Source organism: Cygnus atratus, chromosome 1, assembly GCF_013377495.2.
Source record: "Cygnus atratus isolate AKBS03 ecotype Queensland, Australia chromosome 1, CAtr_DNAZoo_HiC_assembly, whole genome shotgun sequence".
Classification (NCBI taxonomy): Eukaryota; Metazoa; Chordata; class Aves; order Anseriformes; family Anatidae; genus Cygnus; species Cygnus atratus.
The window spans coordinates 35,655,108-35,662,571 of NC_066362.1; the positions used below are offsets into that span (position 1 = coordinate 35,655,108).

Sequence of the window (7,464 nt, forward strand, 5' to 3'; positions counted from 1 at the left end):
GCAGTGAAATATAAGCAAAGACTTGTTCTTTGTCTTTCACTTTTAACTTGACAAGATCCTCAAATGTATTTTTATAGTTTCCTTCCTGGTATGCTCCCAGAGATAAGTACTTTCTTGAAGTAAATGGCAGGCCTGCACTAGCTGGAAGAAAGCTTCTCCTTACATTCTGTAATAGAAGCAACAGAATTTGCTCCTGATTCCTTTGTTGAGCCACCAGAGATCATAAAAAGAAAAAGAAAAGCCAAAGCATAATGCATTTATAACTGGTGCACTCCTGGTTACCCTGCATATGGTATGAAGAAATTTAAAAGCTCATATGCAGTGCAATACTCAATCATGCACTTGATCATGAACTCTAATAAATAAAGAAGCATTACAAACTCTTCTTTGTTTCACATGGGAAAATGTTTTCTGTTTCATTTATTATATTGAGTTTTCCTGCATGGATATTCCTAATACAGGTCTGCCGTGTTCCTGCATTCTCTTTCATATTCACATCTTTAAAAAACCAGACCTTTTCTGATATATTTAAAAATTATTCTTGCAACAGCAACGCTTTTCAAAGCAGTTTGCTATTTTATTGAGCTGAGGGAATTTAGGGGGAATTAGCTCAAATGGTAGAGCGCTCGCTTAGCATGCGAGAGGTAGCGGGATCGATGCCCGCATTCTCCATTTTGCACTGTGAGCTGGCTGAAGGGAAGGAGCCAGAGGGTTGGGGTCAATGGGACGGAGCCGAGTTGGAGTCCTGTGTCTAGTGGAGTCCCTCAAGGGTCGGTACTGGGACAGTGTTGTTCAATATATTCATCGATGACTTGGAAGAGGGAATGGAGTGCAAGTTTGCTGATGACACTAAGCTGGGAGAAGTGGCTGACATGCCTGAAGGCCGTGCTGCCATCCAGCGGGACCTTGACAGGCTGGAGAGTGGGGTGGGGAGAAACTTAATGAAATATAACCAGGGCAAGTGTAGAGTCCTGCATCTGAGCAAGAACAACCCCAGACACCAGTATAGGCTGGGGACTGCCCTGCTGGAGAGCAGTGAAGGGGAGAAGGACCTGGGGGTCCTGGTGGACAGCAGGATGACCTCAAGCCAGCACCGTGCCCTTGTGGCCAAGAAGGTTAATGGCATCCTGGGGGTGGTTAGTAGGTCGAGGGAGGTTCTCCTGCCCCTCTACTCTGCCCTGGTGAGACCACATCTAGAATATTGTGTCCAGTTCTGGGCCCCTCAGTTCAGGAAGGACAGGGAACTGCTTGAGAGAGTCCAGCACAGAGCCACGAGGATGATTCAGGGAGCGGAGCATCTCCCTTATGAGGAAAGGCTGAGGGAGCTGGGTCTCTTTAGCTTGGAGGAGACTGAGGGGTGACCTTATTAATGTTTATAAATATGTAAAGTAGCTTGGGAGCAGCGCCCTACCATGACTCCTAAAGAGGGCAAATAGGTGGCTGAAGGCTGTGAGGCAGCTGCTTCTGCTGGAGCGCTGGGAGGAAGCTGTGGTGAGGGATGGCTCCTCCCTTATGCGTGCATGTAGACTTCAGCAGCCCCATGAGATGCCACTCCTGGATCAGCCAGGCTGTCTGGGTCTTTGACACTGTCAGAAGCAAATAAAGGAGCAGACTTGCTCATACATACTCAGGGGTTTTAAGTGCTAGATGACCCAAGTCAATAGCCAAGGGGGACAAAGTCCACTAAAATCAATGAGAAGACTAAAGAAAGGTAGGAGAGAAACTGCTTTAAACAGAACCTTTTTTTTTTTTTTTTTTTTGAGCTTACATCTTTACTGAAGGAAGTTTTCTTACCAAAAGGACCTACCTACCTATTACCATCAACTAAAAGTTATCATGAAGGCTACTTCCCTTTGACTTACACAGCAGTATTTGTGTAGGAGAACAAGAGAGAGGCAGGAAGCTGGAAATAAAACCAACACTGGAGTTAGAGGAAGGTAAATAAAGCAAGTCCCTGCAAGTTAGAAAGTTTAGAACATCCTGGTTACACAGAAAGTAAAAAAGAGCCAACTTCCCGCTTCTCAGGAGAGGCACTAGATACACATTTGGAAATGTTCGCATAGCACAGCTTTCATTAAAAAGCAACTGAGCTGCTACCACCTTCTTGAATCAATGCAGAACTATTTTACCTTTTCTAGTGTCATTTCAAATGTTGCCTAATGTAGCATCATTAAATGCAAATGAAGTTGTTGTTATTGAGAATACCCTGCTGTTTCTGGTAATGATCCAGATCTGGTTAGAAGGTGTGCTTGCATGAAGAAACCAGAAGGTTGGTATTTATGTCTCTGTAATGAATGAATTGCATCTTAGCAGAGTTAAGGGAGTCCAAAGATGAGCAGATTCCTGCTGTTTGCCTTGTCAAGATAGCAGCTGTGGAATAAGTAACCAGGGAGAAAGTCATCAGAGATCAATTTACAAAAATAACAACAAGGTATTAAGAACCTCCTGAAACCTGTAAAAGTGCTTTAGAAAAGAGACATGAAGAACTTTATAGAAAATTTTAAACTAAAAGAAAGTAGATCTAGATTAGATATTAGGTTTTAAACTGAAAGTGTAGGTTTAGATTAGATATAAGGAAGAAATTCTTTACTGTGAGGGCAGTGAGGCCCTGGCACAGGCTTCCCAGAGCAGCTGTGGGTGCCCCATCCCTGGAGGTGCTCAAGGCCAGGCTGGATGGGGCTTTGGGCAACCTGGTCTGGTGGGAGGTCCCCATGGCAGGGGGTTAGAACTGGGTGGGCTTTGAGGTCCCTTCCAACCCAAACCATTCTGTGATTCTATGAAGATGTTTAACAGTTTCAGCATAGGAAGTGAGTATCTTTATATATAAGGTACTTATGGTCTTGGGGTTTAGGAACTGAGAAGAATTTGTTTCTATTCTCAGACCTTCCTTGTACTTTGCAATAAACTAACTAACTAAATAAATAAATAGGCAGAGCCTAAATTAGTGCCCTGGCTTCATCTGGGGTAGAGTTATTTTTCTTCCTAGTAGCTGATATGGCGCTGTGTTTTGGATTTAGGATGGTGGTGATAGCACACAGATGATTCCAGTTGCTGCAGAGCAGGGCTTTCACAGAGCCAAGGACTTTTCAGCTCTCCCAGCTGTGCTACCAGCAAGGAGGCTGGGGATGCACAAGGAGCTGGGAGGGGACACAGTGAGGACAGCTGGCCCAAAGGGACCAAAGGGATGTCCCATACTGTATGATGACATGCTCAGCATTATAAGCTGGGGGAGCCGGCTGGGGGGCTGCTGTTGCTTGGGGACTGGCTGGGCATGGGTCAGAAGGTGGTGAGCAATTGTACTGTGCATCACTTGTTTTGGGTATCCTTTTTTTTTTCTTCTTCTTTTTTCTTTTTCTCCCCTCTTTCCTTTCCTATTAAATCATCTTTATCTCAATCCACAAGTTTTATTTTGTTCCCCGATTCTCTCCCCCATCCCACTGGGGGTAGGAATGAGCGAGCGGCTGTGTGGTGCTTACCTGCCTGCCAGGCTAACCCACAACAGTCAGTCAGTGGAAGTCAAAGGACCAGGCTGGGACTTTTGCACTTCTGAAGTGCTTCTAAAGTGTTATTTAGAAAGCACGAATGAAAATCCAGCAGTAAATAGGCCTTACATTACAGCCTTGCACTGAATGAATTTTACCCTGAATAGTTTGCTATTGCCAGGCAGAAATCACTGTGAGAAGCATCATTTCTGCAGAGGAACATCATTATAGTGGGAAGAGAGGAGATTCAGCTCCCCTAACTTCTGTGATCTCCAAGCTGGGCACCGGGAAGACAGGCAAGAGACAGGCATTTCTCCTATCAAAGCAGGGAGATGTCAGACCTCCCATGGCTGAGTGATTCGCCCTGGTCTAAAGAAGGCACCTGAGACAAATCAGACGAGCTGCTCTCTGGAGACGCCTCTGTCTCTCCATTGACAATAGAGAGAAACTGGACTGCAAGAACAGACATGATGCTGAACTCTATGTGGCTATGATTATGTGACTGAAACTCTACCTTTCACAAGCAATGACTGTGTTTTAGTGTAAGCCATTTAAGACATATTATAAACATATAGGAAGAAAAATATGAAATACAAATGAGGAGAAATCATGCATCTTTGCAGAGAAACAAGTATTAGAAGGTAATATACTTACAAGTCTGAAAATCTTGAGCATATAGCTTATTAGGTAAATAAAGAGTAAAGCATGCAAATAAGGAATAGAGAGTACATACAAGGACACTATCCCCACTGTTTTTTAGGACAATAGCAACAAATCTTACTTCCAGTGGATGCTGCTTTCTTAGCCTGCCCTTTTGCTGGCTGGAAGCTGCCACCCTGGGCCTCACTACAGAGGAGCCCGTGGTGCTCCTGGATCCCAGCACCTCCCTGAGCTCCTGGGGCTCGTGGCCTGGGGGGAGGCATCTCAGCAAAGTCCTACCTCACCTCTGCTACTGCCTTAGCACCCACACCACTAGCAGCTCACCTGGGGGGTAACTTTGTGACCACACTACTTCCAGCCAGCCTCTGTGGAGGAAAGTGTCTTCAAACCTGTCATCTCTGACACTTGCCACTTGCTGTTTCCCTTTACTCAGTTGCCTACTAATGTGACATATCAGCCTAAGTGGCTGCATCACATAACCTTAATGCAACCACCTCTACGGAGACCTATATAGTTCAATGCAATATACAGGCTACCAGCTACCCACAGACTATGTTTGCTGTATTTATGTCACCTATGTATAGCTCCCTAATTTTTTTTTCCTTAATTTTATGTAAAATTGCAAATAAAGCTACGGGTACTGCATTAGCATTTCATTAAAATTCTTTCTGCCTCCCAAGTGGGCAAACTCAGGAAAAAAGGGAAAAATGTTGACATGCTATTTCAGAGGAAAAATTTCAGACAGTACATAGGTGATTAGATGTTGAATGCTTGTTATTGCTAATGTGAATGGCTGGTTTAATTCCCCTGCTATCACACTACAAAATTACCCTTGACATGATCTTCTGTAATGTGCTGAGCATTATTTTATAGACTGTGTTCCTAATGAATTTACTCTGATGAGAGATGTAGTGAAAAGGAAAAAAGTCTGCACCTCTTTTTCATGCCTCATTCCTTTTGTGTTTCCTTCTTGAGGTAATGTCTGGATCGTGATTTCTTTGTTGCTAGTGCAGTACATTAAAAATCAGCTAATGTAGCATTAACTAAACACTAATAGGCCATTAAAGGCAGACTTTCATGCTGGAGAAAACAAGAATGTTTCAAATGTAAATATAAGGCAATTTCATATGCACAAAGTTTTGCTGTCTGATGCCATTTGTATTAATAATTAATGCACGTGCTTCACTGGGGCATTATCAGTCTCAATAGATGCCCAAACTTTCTTGGCTCAGTGCTGCTTCTTGTCCTCCCAAATGGCACAAGAGGCCTGGAAAAGGTTGGCCACCGCTTTGTCCTCCCCTGCCGACTCCTGGCAAGAGGATGGGCCCAGCCGAGTGGCGATACTGGCCGCACCACAAGTGATCCAGAAGCAAATAATCCTTGACACGTATCCTGCTGTCACAGGTCCTTATAATTTGCATGATGATCAGCAAATGTTTTCTCGTATCTAAGGGCACGGAGTTGTACTTTCGCTGCATTTATTCAGAGCGCAGATACACACACAGCCACCCTGTGCCGATAACCTCTTTATCAGCACACACACACACACCTCTCCAAGCGCTAAGGAAATTTCCATTGTGGATCTGATTCAACCCCTTCCTGCTGTGGTGTTCATCACCAAATCACAGGCTGGAAGGACTCGAGTGTCCCACAGCCAGCAGCCATGAGGCAGGGCTCCCATGCCCATGCAATTGGGGTGGCCGTGGCTTTGCCGAGGTCTCCTGGGATGGAGGTCTGGGCTGCCAGGCAGCTGCCCCATGCTGCCTTCCCTGAAGGCTGCCAGCACCTCCTGCATGGCTGAGAAATGAGACCCTTGTGCACCAGGCAGCCTGCTGAAATCAGTGGGAATACTTGCTGTGCACAATCCTACAGGCAAACTGTGCTTATAAGATCTGCACTTATGGCAGATAGAGTTCAAGAGATCTTTGAGGATATCCATCTATACAGCTGACACGAGGAGACAGAGAATGAGAATGGATGGTGAAGATGATGGCTTTCATCTCCTAGAGCAACTCTCCAGATGATTTCTTAATGAGAAATTCTGTTTGAGTTGTTGCAACTAAATAAGCTATTGCGTTTTGCTTTGGTATAGATAATCATGATAATAATATTTGCCCGTAGCAAAAAGCTGTTGTAAGGCAGGGATGTGATTTCCATCTGTCTTTCTCAGATTGTTTTAACCTTAGCAAAAAATCATGCTTTTCAGACAGAAGCTGCTCACACATGATCTAAGTCCAAGACACATTTTCAGCTTTAGTCTACTGATTGTGATCATTCAGTCACTTGCCTTCCCTACACTTGGGTGGATCTTTATTAGAGAGAGTTATCAAAATATTTGTGTTAGCATTTAAGTATGTGCATATCTACCACATAACCAGAAAGAGGCAGAGGGGATTTTTTTTTCCACATAAAAAGTAGATAAGACATCGGAACAAATTTCTTGCTCCAGTAGAGCCAAATATAATTTCAGTCTAAATCAAAGCACAAAAAAATTAACTAGCTCATTTCTGATCTTTGCCCATCCGGCCTGGTCTGAGGTGGCAGAAGGGGCATGGCTCAGAGCTTGGGGTAGTTCAGGCTTTTCCATGTGGCTTTTCGGGGGATGGTGTTTGATGCAGCAGAATCAGGACCCCCCTATGGATCTAAAAGCCTCGTTGAACAGACGCCTTGGTTGTCTTTTCTAATTATTGCTGTAGTTAGTTGGAATGAAACCTGGTGAGCCAACACTTCCAGTTTAAGGCCACGTGCAGATCAATGGTTTCTTGTATTTGAAATATTAGAGTAATAGATGCATTGTTTCTGTCTGAGACAGGCCAGTTTTACAAGTGTCACATTTGGAAAATAAATCTGCTCCTGTGCCCCCTCAAGGCGGCATTAGATGATGTTAAGTGCTCTTATTTTTCTGCTCCTTAAGATATTTTTATCTGCATGAGTCATTAGGTATTCTGGTCACTCCTCTTACAGATGCAGTTATGATTCGAAGAGGGAAAATGTCAGCACGATGACACCTCTCTGTGACAACCCTTCTCTTTTTTTCTAAGGATTTTAGTCCTCGTGGAGTTATAGAAAGCATCCTGGGTGTCACGTCGGCCACCCCCTTCCCCAGGGCAGGCTCAGCGCTGCCTGGCCAGCCCTGCCAGAGGTTCGCCTGACCTGCCCCTGAAGGCAGACAGCCCTTAGTTATTCCTGCAGCTTGAGACCAGCGTTGTTTAACCTAAATCTGCTGTTTAGGCACTTTTAAAGAGTGTTTCTTCTCAACCTGTGACCCACGGCCTGCAGGACAATTTTATAAAGGTGGAAACTGTTAGCATATTTCTCCTCT

At 44.4% G+C, this 7,464-nt stretch overlaps 1 non-coding gene across 1 annotated transcript; it reads left to right on the forward strand.

Moving 5' to 3' along the window:
* The first annotated feature begins 599 nt into the window (after positions 1–599).
* On the forward strand, positions 600–672 carry TRNAA-AGC (transfer RNA alanine (anticodon AGC)). The gene has a single exon. It is a non-coding gene; the product is annotated as a tRNA-Ala (tRNA).
* Positions 673–7,464: the final 6,792 nt, after the last annotated feature.